The sequence below is a fragment of the Prionailurus viverrinus genome, chromosome B3 (assembly GCF_022837055.1).
Source record: "Prionailurus viverrinus isolate Anna chromosome B3, UM_Priviv_1.0, whole genome shotgun sequence".
Taxonomy (NCBI): Eukaryota; Metazoa; Chordata; class Mammalia; order Carnivora; family Felidae; genus Prionailurus; species Prionailurus viverrinus.
Genome location: NC_062566.1, coordinates 4,413,551 through 4,430,407, shown reverse-complemented (window position 1 = coordinate 4,430,407; position 16,857 = coordinate 4,413,551). Strand labels below are relative to the sequence as shown.

Below are 16,857 nucleotides of genomic sequence, written 5' to 3'. Positions count from 1 at the left end.
ATTTCATCAAAACTAGATGAACCAGAAAGAAAGAAAGTGGAAAAATATTTCCAATGTCACCACTCGTACACAAATAAGTGGTCTCAGCTTGGTGAGAAAGCAGGAGATAGAACAAAGGATGGAGAAGAATCCCAAAGCTATTTGTCCCTAGTGGAAATACATGTAGAAATATGTTTTATAGGGGCGCCTGGGTGGCGCAGTCGGTTAAGCGTCCGACTTCAGCCAGGTCACGATCTCGCGGTCCGTGGTTTCGAGCCCCGCGTCAGGCTCTGGGCTGATGGCTCAGAGCCTGGAGCCTGTTTCCGATTCTGTGTCTCCCTCTCTCTCTGCCCCTCCCCCGTTCATGCTCTGTCTCTCTCTGTCCCAAAAATAAATAAACGTTGAAAAAAAAATTAAAAAAAAAAAGAAATATGTTTTATATTGACTCATTTGGATATAAACTTATAAAAATCCACTAATGTAAAACTTTTAGAGTAAGACATCGATGGCTGCACACATTTGTTAACAAAGTAACAGCAAGTTGACGACTTTTCTTCCAGTGATAAAATAATTGCTTTTGTAGAAACTTTGCAAAAGGAAATCACTTTTAAAAGTCTTCAGTGATGATTACTGTAAGATGAGCCCATCCCTCACCAGCTCTTCAAAAAGTATGCGAGTGTAGGGTGCCTGAATGGCTCAGTCGGTTAAGTGTCTGGCTCTTGATTTTGGCTCACGTCATGATCTTACAGTTTGTGGGATCAAACCCCCCTCATCAGGCTCTGCACTGACAGCATGGAGCCTGCTTCAGATTCTCTCTATCCCTCTCTCTCTGACCCTGCCCCCCTCTCCAAATAAAGAAATCAAACCTTAAAAAGATAGTATGCCAGTGTAAACCTCAATATTCACCCATGATCAGATTTACAGATGTCACATGAACTGAGTGATAAAAGTTGGGGCCTTCCAAAGGCAAGGTTCAGAGCATCCTGTATGTCAGGAATGATGTTTCAACCTTCAACGCTACCAGTGGTACCACTGGTACTCAATCAGTGGTCGAGGAAGATCATGCTTCCTCTACACATGGACTTCCAGTGTAAATTTCCTGGGAAGCAGATCTGGCGTAAGTATACAGAATATACTTAAGTCAGCTAAACAAATCTAAGAATGATTATCTCTTGCTTTAATTCTGTTCTCATATATGAAAATTGTTGACTTGAACATCATTTAAATGCACTTGTTTAGTTTTCCTTTGAAATCTTCTGCTGAAAACTTGTCCATGGATCCATATTTTTTGTTTTTTTCCATCAAGACATGACCCAACAGGATGCGGACATTTTCACAGAGTAATATTCTCATTGTTTCATATGTTTTCTTATGCAAAAGACCTCAGGATAAGACAAGTCTCTTAAGTTAGAAAGAAAATGGCTTAGCAGTCCTAGGAGATCATGCATTGGGTTGTGTTCTATAAAAATGGCAGAAAATATGCAAAGTCTTTGTTTTAATTGTAAAAAAAAAAGAGGTTAACAATCTTCTCTTAGGGAATATGTCATTCTTTTTATGTAGCATCTGTTACAGGGTATGTCACTTGAAAGCAATTCAGGGACATGAACAAAGAGTTGCCCACAAAGGGTCAGATGAGATTTTCAATTATGCTGAAGTAACAGTATGTTATGCATTGTAGCTCTGCCACCAGGCCTTGTAGAAGAGCTGAGCGGGGGGAGTCAGATGATTTGGCAGTGGGCTATTTGAAAATATTCAGGCTGTTGCCAGGAAAGGAGTTGAGACAGAGTTTCAAAAAACTCTATTTGTGAAATTAAATTGGCCAGGATCAGGACAGTCTTGCGGCTTCAATCTGGTTGCATGCCTCTAAACAAAGGCCATCAGTACAAAGTGATGTTCTTAACTGTGAGGAAGTATCTAATGGACTGCCACTGAGGCCAGCTCCAGGTCAAGCTTCATTTACTAATGAAAGAATAGTGGACTGGGGAGAGCATTAATGAAACCCATTGTGATTACAAAGCAGAGGACCCTGTCTTGTTCAGAGAACAAAATAAATGTCATTCTTATTTCTTCACATTTAGAAAGCTTTGCCAGAAATTTTGCAGTGCATGTGATTTTAGGATAAAATAATTTAAAGGATAAGGGAAATAACCAACATGGCAGAGAAACGCAGGTATAAGAGGGGTTTATTTTGGAAACCACAGGGCATATCCTTTGGATGGAAGCCACTGGAATTCAATTTTGAGTGGGAGGGAGAAATGCACACATAGCCACAGAGGAAAGCTTTGATAGCGGAAATATCCAATAACCGAGTCCAGATTTTTAGGGCACTGTGGAAATAAAATTAGGAAAAAAGGAACAGATGCCCTACCAAACACCTGACAGATGACGGTCATATGAGAACCAGGCCATGGAGTTGTGTTGGGCAAGGAGACACTTACGGTAGTGGTAGTTGTTATAACAAAATTGATGTACCCTAGATAATTGATGTACCCTAGGGTTGATTGAAACCCTAGTTTTCTTCCATACATGGGCCAAGACAGAATGTGCTGACTATATCACAGAGTCATAGTTTAGTTCCAGAGAGTGTGGCTCTGTGGAGGACATTAATGAAACAGGTGATCTGCACTTAACTTCCCTCTAGAGGCAGATACTACATGGCATCGAATACAGTCATCCAAGTGACAAGATGGTGATGCTGAGGCCTTATATAGTTCATGATTGGATCCTTGATAGTAGGTGAAGTACAAAGACAGGTTTTTAACTTCTGCATGAGATGGACCAGTGGTCACAGCGCACTCATGTTGACAAGATTACAGCCCAGGCCTTTTTAGTCTTTGCCATGTCTGAAATGATTCAGGAATTGAATGGAGCTGAGGGGCAGTCATCCGTGGGATAACCCAGGCTAAAAAGGTTAAGTGGATGTATAGACGTGAAAGATAACAAAGATGAGAGACCTCTTAAAGTGATGGGCATAGTTCTGGATAATCAGCTAATATTCCTGAAATGCAAGCTGAAGTTTAATATGAAAAGGAATTTAGATGATATAGTCACTGTTGTAGGCCAGATAACAGGCCCTCAAAGATGTCCTTGCCTTCATCCCTTGATCCTGTGCATAGGTTATTTTATATGTCAAAGGATCCCTGCAGATATAATTAAAGTTATGGACCTTAACGTAGGGAGGTCATCCTGGATTGGTAAAGTGGGCCCAATCTATTCACACAAGCTCTTAAAAACAGAGAACTTCCTGTGGTTGCAATCAGATGCGGTGGAAAAGAGGCAGAGTGATGTGGTAGAATGGGAGGCCAACAAGGCTGGAAGCATGAAAAGAAACTTGGCGTATTGTTGCTGACTCTACAGATAAAGGAAAGAAGCTGAGAGGGTCTCCACGGTGACCACCAGCATGGAGATGTGGCCCTTAGTCCTCAAACAGCAAGGGACAGAATTCCACCAGCAACCTGAGATCAGCTTGGAAGTAGAGCCTCCCACAAGCCTCCAAATAAGAGCTCTGGACAGGGGACACCTTGATTTCTGCCTGGTATCTGGTCATACATTGCTGGGTTTCTAGCCCACAGAACTGTGTGAGAGATACTGCTTTTGCTTTAGGCCTCTAGGTTTGTGTTAACTTTTTTATGGCAGCAATAGAGAAATAATACATTCTCATACCTATGTTTATATAGACAAATGCATTATTTTTAAAAATGTGTGTGCACACACAGTAGCTCAGGCAAAGTGCCATACACTATGTAGCAAGCTAGAATAAAGAGAGAACATAGATGTTATACAGCCTTACAGTCTGGTGCTTCTGGCACTCACTACCAAGGTTGGACTGGTAGCATGATACACTTTGACCCTTTTAAAGGTCTTCAGTGATTCATTAAGGAGAGACTCTCCGTGTGTCAGATTTTCATACTGTCTGCTTTTGAGAGCTGATGACTCAACAATTTTCAGAAAATCAAACCCAGTTTCAGCTTTCACCCATCTATGACTTTGCAAAATTTGATAAACCTACCAGCCAATGTGCATATATGTGTGTACTTATGTGTGTGTGTGTGATATATGTGTATGCAGGTATAGAACTCTCCTTCCCAAAATAGTTTCCTAATGTGTTAGAAATAGAACGGGAAATTAGCCCTTTGGAAACACAGATCTTCAGTTCCTGTGGATTGGGGTGTAGCAGGTGAAGGAGGTTATGAGGATTTGGTTTCTATCACCACTGAGCCTGTTCTTTTCCCACAGGGACATCTCTTGCAGGTTTCCCTTATTTGTAATTCCTTGCGTTTTGAAAGCTCACCCATGACTTTGTGCAGAGAAACAGCTCCTGCTTCTTTCTTCTCAAACATGCTGATCATAAGAACTTAATGAAATGCTTGTGGGAGCCACCTCTCTGTTTACCCATCTCTTCAGCACCAGCATGAATGGACAGCCCCCCTAGGTGGCTTCTAATGCTGTCAACGGAGCTGTCTTCTGTGTTCTAAATCTAAGGATGGATACTGAAAAATGCTAATGTATGATAAGCGAGAGCTAGATTGACAGGAAGCACAACAGCAGAGGGAGAGGTTGTTTGGTGAGGCTGGGAAGGGGAAAAAGAGAATGGAAGTGAGAAATACAGAGACTAATTGGGAATAAAACCAAAGAGGTTAAAATAGAATTTTTTTGGAGTTAACCCAGAGAGAGGCTTGGGTGGAAAAAAGCTTGGGTAAAAAAACATGTAGATTTATATCTAGGAAAATAGAAAAGGCGTATTCCTCTTAGATAATAGAGAAATGGGGAAGAAAAAAGTAGTTCAGGGAGTCAAATACCTTTCTGGAAGATTGGTTAATGTCCAAATATTGGTGTAGCCCTTGTTTTTCTGAAGATGAAGGACAATAGTAAGCCAGCTTGCTGGCTCTGGTTTAGAATCTAGGGAGACCTAGAAGCTGAACCGAAGTTATCACTTAGGGTAAACCAGATGGGCTCTGCACAGGTCCTATGCTGTGTCTCATATTTTCGATGTTGTGCAGAGGCTTTTCATCCTGAGACCTACAAGGGTAGTATTTAAGAAACAGGGACACAGTTCCCATGACCAAGGCTTTTGTTTGGAGCAAGAGTTAGGGGTTTACCCAAAGGCAGAAGAGGGGATGTTCCTTTTCGGCAACATCTCTGGCATTTTGTGTTGCAACCTTTTCTGTGGAGAATGATGGAGAAAAAAGGTGACATAGATTCTCACTTTACATTTGAGGCATCTGAGTCCCAGACAGGTAGTATGAATGTCTAATATCCCCCAGCAACTGATCCAAATACTCTCCATTTGTTTGAGTCCTAAAACCTACTTCTACGTTCATATTCCCTAAAGATAACCTTGTTTCCTATTTTCTGCAAATAAACATTGAGACCATCAGTGTAGGGATTTTGCACAGGTAAGAGAATATTTGAGGACTCAGGGAATATTCTATTTCTCAATATTAATCTTTATTTAATTTTTTTCTTTGTTTCAAGTTTTTATTTAAATTCCAATTAGTTAACAAATAGTGTAGTATTGGTTTCAGGGTTAGAATTTAGTGATTCACCACTTACATATAATAACCAGTGCTCATCACAAGTGCCCTTCTTTTTTTTAAGTTTACATTTATTTACACTGAGAGAGAAAGAGGGAGAGCATGCATGCACACAAGCGAGGGAGGGGCGGAGAGAGGAGAATCTCAAGCAGGCTCTGTGCTGTCAGAGAAGAGCCAGATGCGGGAATCACTCCCACTAACTGTAGATCATGACCTGAGCCGAAATCAAGAGTCGGACACCTCACTGACTGAGTCACCCAGGCACCCCAACAACTACACTCTGTGATGCCCATCACCCTTCTAACCCATCCCCCAACCCACCTCCCTCCAGCAACCCTCAGTTTGTTCTCTGTAGTTAATTGTCTCTTATGGTTTGCCTCCCTTCCTATTTTTTCTTCCTTCCCTTATGTTCATCTGTTTTGTTTTTTAAATTCCACATGTGAGTGAAATCATATGGTATTTATCTTAATCTGACTGACTTATTTTGTTCTGCATAATACACCGTAGCTTCATCCACATTGTTGCACATAGCAAGATTTCATTCTTTTTTGGTTGCCGAGTAATATTCCATTGCATATATATACCACATCTTCTTTATCCATTTGTCAGTCAATGGACATTTAGACTCATTCCATAGTTTGGCTTTTGTTGATAATGCTATACATCAGGGTGCATGTGCAAGCACTCAGGGAATATTTTAGCTAGAACCAGCCAACTCAGCTGGGACATGATTGTTCTCTTGAATTATTTGTTAGCGAGTCAGTAAAAGAGGGATTTACCTAAATCCCTGTGGTCTCAGCATACAGATGCATGATTGAGGTATAGTAGTTACAGGAAAGCAGATTTCAACCCAGGATAAAGAACTTCCTTTTGATTTGAACAGTCCAGAAATTAAATTTGCTAATTTATGCAATAATGAGTTTTTGTCTCCTTAGGTAATTAAGTCAAGGTTGAATGATTGTTTCCCAGGGATGCTGTACATGGATGGCATGAGAGTAGAGTGAATTTTTGCTTGAGAATTCAGATCTTGAAATTCATCATTTCCCTCAAAATTAAAACTATTCCACCTGAACTTCCTTCCCTTCCCTTTCCTGTTTTTTTTTTTTTCAAAATTTCTCTTGATTTCTCATCTCCATCTAAGATTTTGTTCCTACATAGGGTGAAAAAGGAGCTTTTAGTTAGCTGAGCCCAACTTACCTTTCTGGGCTCAATTCTCTCTTTTTCCATTTATTTTTCAATGTGCTCATTGATTTATATAATTTTCTCCATCTGTTTTCTGTCTTCTTCTCCAGTGACACTTTCTTTGCATTAGCTTCCCATGGCTTCTTTAACATAAAATGATATTCCCATAAGTTTGCCACCTGTCACATTTCCATTCTGAACCTTTTCATGAAACAATCATTTGTTTACATTTAGTGCATCTACCTCCCAACTCAGGCTCACCCCTCAGACTCTTGCTATATGCCTCGTATCTAGTCATTCTGCTCAGTGGTAGGTATGTAAGTGTTTATTCCAATATTCTTTCTCAACTTTGTTTTTTTTTTTTAATTATCAAAATGATAAATTCCTTTGGGATGTCCTAATTGCCAAATTCAGCACTGTCTTCTCAATCTTTGTCCTCTTAATATTTGTCATGTCCCTTTGGTATAGGTGGAATATTCTTTCACCTTCTGGAAGCTCTCTCTGCCCTTGACATCTAAGGCAGAACTATGCTGATACCTTTTCTATTCCCCCTTCCCATTTCCTAATTGCAGACTCCCCAGAGAATAGTCTTCACCTGTTCTGTGTCTCTCTCTGTATTTTACCCCTCAGCTTTGTTACATGTTAACTCAGGTTCAGCCATAGACCTATATGCAAATGGCTCTCAAATTCATTAGCTTAAGCCCTGACCTCTCTTCCAAATTACTGATTCATATTTCTAAATGCCTGCTGAGTGTTCTCCCTGATTCCCGTAAGTATCTCAGAGCCACCATGGCGAAACCAAATTTATACCACTTCCCCCGCCCCATAATTAGCTCCTCCTGCCCACTCTTTAATTGCTCCTGTGAAACCACCATTATTCAAGCTCTTCAGTTCCTAAATTTTGCAGAGTTGATTCTTGCTCCTTCTTTTTCCATAATCCATGTGCTGACCTACCTATCCCACCTATGATTCCTTTCAGGTGAGTATCCTTCTGTATTCCCACAACCTCCACTTTAGTGTGGAGCTGGTTATCTGTCACCCAAACCTACCTCCATGCGTAATCTCCAGATCTTCAGTCTGTGTCCTCCTCAGTCATAACCTACATCCTCCAGAATGATTATGCTCCTCTTCAAACACCAGCATTGGCTTCCTCTCACTGGCAAAATTCACTACAGTCTGTAATTCCAAGTCATTCACAATATGGGACCCAACTTCACATATATTAACCACTGCAACTAATATATATAAAATATATATGAACTATATATGTTATATATAACATAGCTTCTATAACATATATAAGCTATATATGTTAGCTATATTTATAATAGCTAATATAAATGATGCTTACTCTGGGCCAAGCACTGTGTCAAGTGATTTTAATAACTCTGTGGAGTAGGTACTATTACTATAATTTAAGGAACTTGCTATTGGTCACAGAGTTACCAAGCATTTGAGCCTAGGTGAGGTGATTCCAGAACCATCAGCCATTCTTTTTTTTTTTTAATGTTTTATTTATTTTTTGAGAGAGAGCATAAGCGAGGGTGGGGCAGAGAGAGAAGGGGACAGAGGATCCGAAGCAAGCTCTGCACTGGCATGCTGACAGCCATGAGCCCGATGTGGGGCTCGAACTCACGAAGTGCAAGATCATGACCTGAGCTGAAGTTGGACACTCCTACCACTGAGCCACTGGAGCACCTAGAACCTTCAACCATTCTGATGTTCCTTGGCTTATTGCCAGCTTGTACCACTGGCAGCTTTAATATGAAATTTTAATGCATCTGCCATTGACTCTTCTCTCTGGCTGGAGTATTTTTTATGGATTCTGTCTTAGAAAATATGTTTTCTCCCAGGACTCTTTACTGATTCCTGCCCCCTATTGGAAATCCCACATTATTTACTTTGTACTTTTCTATACAACTTCTTTACAATTTTTTTTTTTAAGTTATGTGTATCCCTTAGCTTCTCAACTATCGTATTTATCATCTCTGTAAAGGCAGGGACTGTTTGTCAATCACCAGTTTTCTGATTTTGTTACTTGGCAGAGCACCTTCCCTACAACACATTAGGATCTTCATTTAATTCGAATTGACTGGTGCATTAACTAGATATAAGATCAAATCTTGTCCTAATTCAGTACAGTGTCCCTTTTGTGCTTTTATGATTATTACCTCTAGCACTAGTGTTTAGACATCCTGAAGTAGGCTCATTTTTATGTCATTTATATACACACATATATGTGTATATATGATTTACTTAAATGTATAACAATATAAATATACATATCAAATGTTTACATATATCATAATAATCATATATAATATATATATAACATATAACTTGCAACATATATGTTACATAACACATATAGACCTTGTAATTATTATATAATGCCCTTCTTCATCTCTTGTTACAACCTTTAATTTAAAGTCTAGTTTGTCTGATATAAGTATGGCTACTCCAGCTTTCTTTTGACTTCCAGTAGCATGATAAATAGTTCTCCATCCCCTCACTTTCAATCTGAAGGTGTCCTCAGGTTTAAAATGAGTCTCTTGTAGACAGCAAATAGATGGGTCTTATTTTTTTATCCATTCTGATACCCTATGTCTTTTGGTTGGTGCATTTAGTCCATTTACAGTTAGTGTTATTATAGAAAGATATGGATTTAGAGTCATTGTGATGTCTGTAGGTTTCATGCTTGTAGCAATGTCTCTGGTACTTTGTCTCACAGGATCCCCCTTAGGATCTTTTGTAGGGCTGGTTTAGTGGTGACAAATTCCTTCAGTTTTTGTTTGTTTGGGAAGACCTTTATCTCTCCTTCTATTCTAAATGACAGACTTGCTGGATAAAGGATTCTCGGCTGCATATTTTTTCTGTTCATCACATTGAAGATCTCCTGCCATTCCTTTCTGGCCTGCCAAGTTTCAGTAGAGAGATCGGTCACGAGTCTTATAGGTCTCCCTTTATATGTTAGAGCGTGTTTATCCCTAGCTGCTTTCAGAATTTTCTCTTTATCCTTGTATTTTGCCAGCTTCACTATGATATGTTGTGCAGAAGATCGATTCAAGTTATGTGTGAAGGGAATTCTCTGTGCCTTTTGGATTTCAATGCCTTTTTTCCTTCCCCAGATCAGGGAAGTTCTCAGCTGTTATTTCTTCAAGTACATCTTCAGCACCTTTCCTTCTGTCTTCCTCCTCTGGAATACCAATTATGCATAGATTATTTCTCTTTAGCGCATCACTTAGTTCTCTAATTTTCCCCTCATACTCCTGGATTTTTTTATCTCTCTTTTTCTCAGCTTCCTCTTTTTCCATAATTTTATCTTCTAGTTCACCTATTCTCTCCTCTGCCTCTTCAATCCGAGCCGTGGTTGTTTCCATTTTATTTTGCAGCTCGTTTAAAGCATTTTTTTTAGCTCCTCCTGACTGTTCCTTAGTCCCTTGATCTCTGTAGCAATAGATTCTCTGCTGTCCTCTATACTGTTTTCAAGCCCAGCGATTAATTTTATGACTATTAGTCTAAATTCACTTTCTGTTATATTGTTTAAATCCTTTTTGATCAGTTCATTAGCTGTTGTTATTTCCTGGAGATTCTTTTGAGGGGAATTCTCCCATTTCGTCATTTTGGAAAGAACTGCAGGGCACTTCCCTGTGCTGTCTTGAATAACTCGCATTGGTGGGCAGGGCCGCAGTCAGACCTGATGTCTGCCCCCAGCCCACCACTGGGGCCACAGTCAGACTGGTGTGTGCCTTCTCTTCCCCTGTCCTAGGGGCGGGATTCACTGTGGCGTGGCGTGGCCTGTCTGAGCTACTTGCACACTGCCAGGCTTGTGATGCTGGGGATCTGGCATATTAGCTGGGGTGGATCGGCAAGGTGCATGGGGGTGGGAGGGGCAGGGTCAGCTCACTTATCCTTTGGTGATCCACTTCGGGAGGGGCTCTGTAGCACTGGGAAGGAGTCAGACCCACCGGAGGGATGGATCCACAGAAGCACAGCTTTGGGTGTTTGCACGGTGCAAGCGAGTTCCCTGGCAGGAACCAGTTCCTTTTGGAATTTTGGCTGGGGGATGGGCGAGGGAGATGGCGCTGGTGAGCGCCTTTGTTCCCCACCAAGCTGCACTCTGTCGTCCGTGGCTCAACAACTCTCCCTCCTGTTGTCCTCCAGCCCTCCCATTCTCGGAGCAGAGCTGTTAGCTTATAACCTTCCAGATGTCAAGTCCCACTCACTGTCAGAACACACTCCATCTGGCCCCTCCGCTTTTGCCAGCCAGACTCGGGGCTCTGCTTGGCTGGTGGTCCACCCCTCCACCCTGGCTCCCTCCCGCCAGTCTGTGGAGCGCGCACTGCCTCGCCGCCCTTCCTACCCTCTTCTGTGGACCTCTCATCTACGCTTGGCTCCGGAGAATCCGTTCTGCTAGTCTTCTGGCGGTTTTCTGGGTTATTTAGGCAGGTGTGGGTGGAATCTAAGTGATCCGCAGGACGAGGTGAGCCCAGCGTCCTCCTATGCCGCCATCTTCCCTCAATCCTGTTACAAAACACATATATACAACATGTATAACACACGCGTTATAACTCACATGTTATATATAACATATCATGTTATATATGACATTTATGTGTGTATTACATACTAATATATTAATAATATATATGGTATATATTATTAATATATATATAATTTTTTAAATATTTATTTTTGAGACAGAGAGAGGGGAGAGACAGAGTGCGAGTGGGGGAGGGGCAGAGAGAGGGAGACACAGAATCCAAAGCAGGCTCCAGGCTCCAGGCTCCGAGCTGTCAGCACAGAGCCCCACGCAGGGCTGGAACTCACAAACCGTGAGATCATGACCTGAGCTGAAGTTGGATACTTAACCAGCTGAGCCACCCAGGTGCTTCTGTATTTTTCAATACTTCCAGAACTGCCCTTCCAAATATGGGAAACAAAAGTCCCATTTCTGCAACAGGCAAATGGTGACACCCGAAACAAGGGTCACACCCGTGTCCAAAATGGATGGAAACCTTTTTTAAAAAACGGATTAATTATAATTAACCTAATTTTGATCTCCTATATCAGGCATCTAAGCTAGAGAGTCATGAAAACTGTTCAAGTTGACATGTGAAGGTTTGAGCATTTTAACAGAAGAGCTCATTTAAAGAATGAATTTGGAGTCCTCTCCGTCCTTCTGATTCCCCAAGTTGCAGTGGGGAAAGGTGGCAATGTGGATGTGAGCAGCGCTTGGCTGCCTGCAGCAGCCCCATGTCTCTCGGTCACCCGGGATGGAGGGATGTGGTTGTCTCAGCAAACGTCTGCGAGAATGAATCGTGACTGACCACCTGGGAGCTCTGTTTCTGAGAGCGGCTAATGGAATTTTGCTTCTCACATGTGAAACCTGTGCTTACGATTTCTCCCTGCACCCATTTTCCTCTTTGCTGAGCCGCCTGAGACGATTCATACTTCTGATTTTTTTCTTTATTCCTGTTTCTCACTCATCCCTTTGATTTTCTCTCAGTCATACCTGTTATTTGTCAGTTCTGCTTTCTAAGAGACTTTACGTTTGTTTGGTGTGCGATGAATAAGTTGTTTTTTTTTTTTTTTTTAATGTTTTGTGACAGAATATTCTGGAGTAAAGGAGTGATAAATATCAAATCAAGTGGAGGCCAGAAATTTAATTTTCCCTATCAGGGCCAATCTGTGCTTCGTTTTATCCTGACAAAAACTGATATTTTATCCCTGTGATAATGGAAGCCTCTGATTGCAGTGCCTTTTCATAATGTAAAGAAAAAAAAAAAAAAGAAAAAGAAAAAAACACCTTTTTCTTCCCCCAGAGAAGTTCAAATCAAAGCAGAGCAGATTCCATGCACATTGTGAAGAAAGTCACCTTATATTCCTTCAGCCCTTTGTGTCCCCCTGCCTGGCAGCAAATATTTCCATAAAGTTGCTCAGGTTCTTGATTTAATGTGTTGCTTTCAGGTTTTATCTCTGGTTCTCCTCCAGAAATTTATCTAGCCGTGGCAGAGACACAGCTTCTCCCACTTCCTCCAGCCGGTCCTGTTTCATAAATTAAGGAGGACTTGAGAAGTCCAAGATTATGTCTCTGAACTGGCCTTTTCAGTTAACACGTTAGAACTTGGCTAAGGATAGAGTGGGACGTATCGGTGCATATTTAGCAAGCAGTTGTGTGCCTGAGTCAGACAGCATTCTAAGAGCTCTTTAAATATTAACTCATTTAATGATTATAACAACCCTGTGATGTCCATCCCATTTTTATGGCCATTTTACAGATAAGGAAACAGGCACAGAATGGTTAATTAACAGGACTAAAGTTACCAGCAGACAATGGAGCCAGGGTTCAAATGCAGCAGGCTGCCAGGATCCATGCTCTTTTTTTTGTTTTTGTTTTTTTTTTTAATAATATTTTAATACTTATTCATTTTTTTTTTTTTGAGAGAGAGAGAGACAGAATGTGAGCAGGGGAGGGGCAGTGAGAGAGGGAGGCAGAATCTGAAGCAGGCTCCAGGGTCTGAGCTCTCAGTACAGAGCCCGACGCAGGGCTTGAACCCACAAAGAGTGACATCATGACCTGAGCCAAAGTCAGACGCTCAACTGACTGAGCCACCCAGGTACCCCATGCTCACAGACACCTTTCTAGTTCTTCTTTGTTGAGTCTCTGGACTACCACAAAGAATGTTGCAAACCATATTTCTTCACATTGTCCAAACTAGTTATGCTAGAAGCATTCAGAAAATGTTCAGATCCCCAAATGCTAGAATAACTTTTCCTGAGAGGTGCAATCTCAACCCTGTCAGAAAGAAGATATGTGGTCTTGGAGAAAACAGCTACTTGACTGTCTTGTTCATCTTTGAAATGAGGTGAGGCTGGGCTAAGAGTTTGCTTCTTTTCTAGCTTACAGTAAGGTGTTGGGATCCCAGACTTAACTGCATATTCTTTGGGACCCCCAGGCTATGTGGACTATGCTTAGAAATTTGTCTTTATCTTCTGAGAGTGGAGGGGGCTGGAGTCAGATTAAACACCATTTTCCAGCTCTGCTCTGCAGAACGTGCTAGTATTCTGACTTCCCTAGTTCTGTGGCATATTAATCCTTATGTCCTTTTGAGAGCCTCTTTTATGATGTAAAACATACATATGGTTAAATATTCCATGAGGACAAAGAGATGAAGGCCTTATGCAGTCATCAGAGACTAAATTAGTAGGAAGCTCAGAAGTCTTTGGGAGGGAAACTATTAATAAGTTGTTTTTTTATTTCCTAATTTGGACAAAATGAATGGTATGAAACCTGGTCCTGAAACCCTTGAGTGGGTACTTGGCATAGTGATTTTTGTGTGATAACCTTACAGGTCTGAGGTTTATAGCCTATAGCTGATGCTCTGCCCCTGGTAGCATTTTCTAAGTTTTCTGACCCAGATAAATCATGTATTTAGGCTTTATCATCTTGAGTAGGATTATTAAGAGAAAATGTGTTCTTAAGTCTAAGGGCTTCTCATTTCTGATTACTATGTCATATTCTCATAGATCTAAGAGCCCTTGTGTTAGAAATTACAGACCAATGTGGCCCATGGATGGGTTCATTTATCTATGAGTGCCTTGAAATTATATTTATATAATGTGTATGTGTATATGCATGAATATGTGCCTTCTAAATTTCACCTCATTCTATGAAAATCTGAGCATTAGTTAAGAATGTTATTGGAACCAACTGACAGAACTCAATTCAAACTGACTATGGCAAAATAGAAAATGTATGGGTTCATGTAATTCATAAGTTCAGGGAGCAGGAATCTTTAGGCATGCTTTTATCCAAGGACTGAAAAATGTCATCATGACTTGGTCTTTTGTCTTAGTCCCTCAGCCATGTGCCTCTCTTTATGGGATTCATTTTAGGCAGGGCGTCTCTACATAGCTTCCTTCAGTTCCAGACTTACTTGCTAATAATTAGCAATTCCAGTGTCAAAAGAATATATCTTTCTCAGTAGGTCAAGCACAAGTTCTAGAATCACTTCTTGGTGGACTGATTTAGACTCCAGCTTTTATCCATTCACTCTGGAGATGTAGGGTGATGATATAGAATATGCAAGTTTTGGGGCACCTGGTGGCTCAGTGGGTTAAGTGTCTGATTTTGACTCAGATCATGATCTCACGGTTTGTGAGTTTGAGCCCCACATCAGGCTCTGTGCTGACAGTGGGGAGCCTGCTTGAGATTCTCTCTCTCTCTCCCTCTCCCTCTCTCTGTTTCCTCTCTCTCTCTCAAAATAAAAAAATAAGAAACTTAAAAAAAACGAATATGCAAGTTTCCAGTCCTACAACCCAGGGGGGAAGTAATACCGACCTGAACTATGTGGAGTGAAAGTGGAGAAGCAACAGTTTACCAAAGAAAATCAAGTTTCTACTAAGAGAAAAAAGAAGATGGATGGGGAGGGGCAGACAAAACCAAGACGTGCCATCCGGAGGATGTGATGTCAAGCTCCTTCCTTCCATACTCACAAGCAGAACCTAAGAAAAAGGCATTTAGGACACTGTTCTCATGCTGTAAATATGTGCCATTGATTGATTAAAATATAAAAAATGGAAAAACAAAACAACAGAGGCTCAAAAATAAGTGTGGACCACAAATAGATCAGAAATTAAAAACACTGAGCAGGCCTCAAGTCTGCTGCCTTCTGGGCTTTGAGAAGGGAAGAGGACAGTAACAGTCAACATTTTACACCCAGACTATTTCTGCTGAAATTGAATTGAGTACCTAGAGCCAGGCTCATGCTTGATGTCAGAGGCTGAAGCTGGGCTATGCCCATTTCCCACAAAGGAAAGTACACTGAAAAGAAGAGAGTTTCTGACCCAGTGTTTGGGGATTTGGCTTTTCAGATTCTATTGGTCTAGGGAGCCAGGATCAATGTGCAAGCAAAAATAGTACCAATATATGACAGTCCTAATATCATATTGGGTAAGAATCCCCAAAGCTTCTGGGGTGAGGATTTGGAGTGGAGTGGAGGGGGACACAGAACCACTATATAGGTATCTTGTGAGCACAGAGGGAGGTAGAAAGAGAAAAAAAATATAAACAGCAGTAGAACACTCTCAAAATGAACCTACGAGTCAAAATCCCCAAATATGTGATAAGAAAGATAGCCGATAAAGTCAATAATAAAACTACATATTCACTCCAGGTGATCTCAAATATATGGAAGTTTCATATTGATTTTGAAGGTATTACATTTACATTGCTCAAAGTGATAAACAGAGGAATAAGGCCAAGTAAGGAGGACAAGAATAAATGAAATAAAAATAGGTAGAAATGAAACAAGAACAGGCAGGGATGAGAAATAACTAGTTAGAAATCTTGTAAATGAAAGAAATATATATATAGTTCATAGAAAAAAGCAAGTGGTATCAATTCAATTCTAGATACAGATGAAGAGAGAATTAATGAATTGGAAGAAACTTAGCAGCATAAAGAGAAGAGATAAAGTATGTCTCAGAAAGAATAGACAGGGAGGATACATTGAGGGGCCCCAATATACATCTAATAGACCCTCAAGAAGAAAATGAGAGAATGGTGGGGAAATGATATTTGAGCAAATAATAGCTGAGAATAATGCAGAATGGAAGGACTTGAGTCTTTCAAAAGTACATTCTCCATACCAAACAGGAGAAATAAAGATAAACCCACACCTAGACACATTGTGTTTAAACAGGAGAACAGTAAGATAGGAAGGCATTTTTAAAAACTATGCAACGGAGGAGAGGAACAGATGACTTTAAAAAAGATAGCAAGTAGACTGGAAGAAACTGATTGACAACAAGATGCAATGGTTTAAAAAACAATGAAGTAAATACAAATATCTTAAATCATAAAAGATGAAGAGAATTTACCACAGGAACCTCAATAAGAGGGCAATTAATAAATGTACTTTCCTGAGAATAGTAAACAAGAGATAGGTGTGGTACATGAGAAACAATAGTGATCATAGACATTGATACATTTTACAAGAAATCTATAGGAACGATTGGCTACAAAAAGTAATTTATTGTTCAGTATGATAAAGTAAACTCTAGACAGCAATAATGACATGGAAGACAGTATTTAATGGGTACTTAAAATATGTTAAAGTTCCTGTCATGTTTGGGGGGAGGGAATACATTGTGAATA

The 16,857-nt window shown here is 40.5% G+C and overlaps 1 protein-coding gene across 1 annotated transcript in view; it reads left to right on the top strand.

Moving 5' to 3' along the window:
- AGBL1 (AGBL carboxypeptidase 1) overlaps positions 1-16,857 on the top strand; it is a 789,011-nt gene that overhangs the window by 198,855 nt on the left and 573,299 nt on the right. The gene's annotated exons all lie outside the window — the stretch shown is intronic.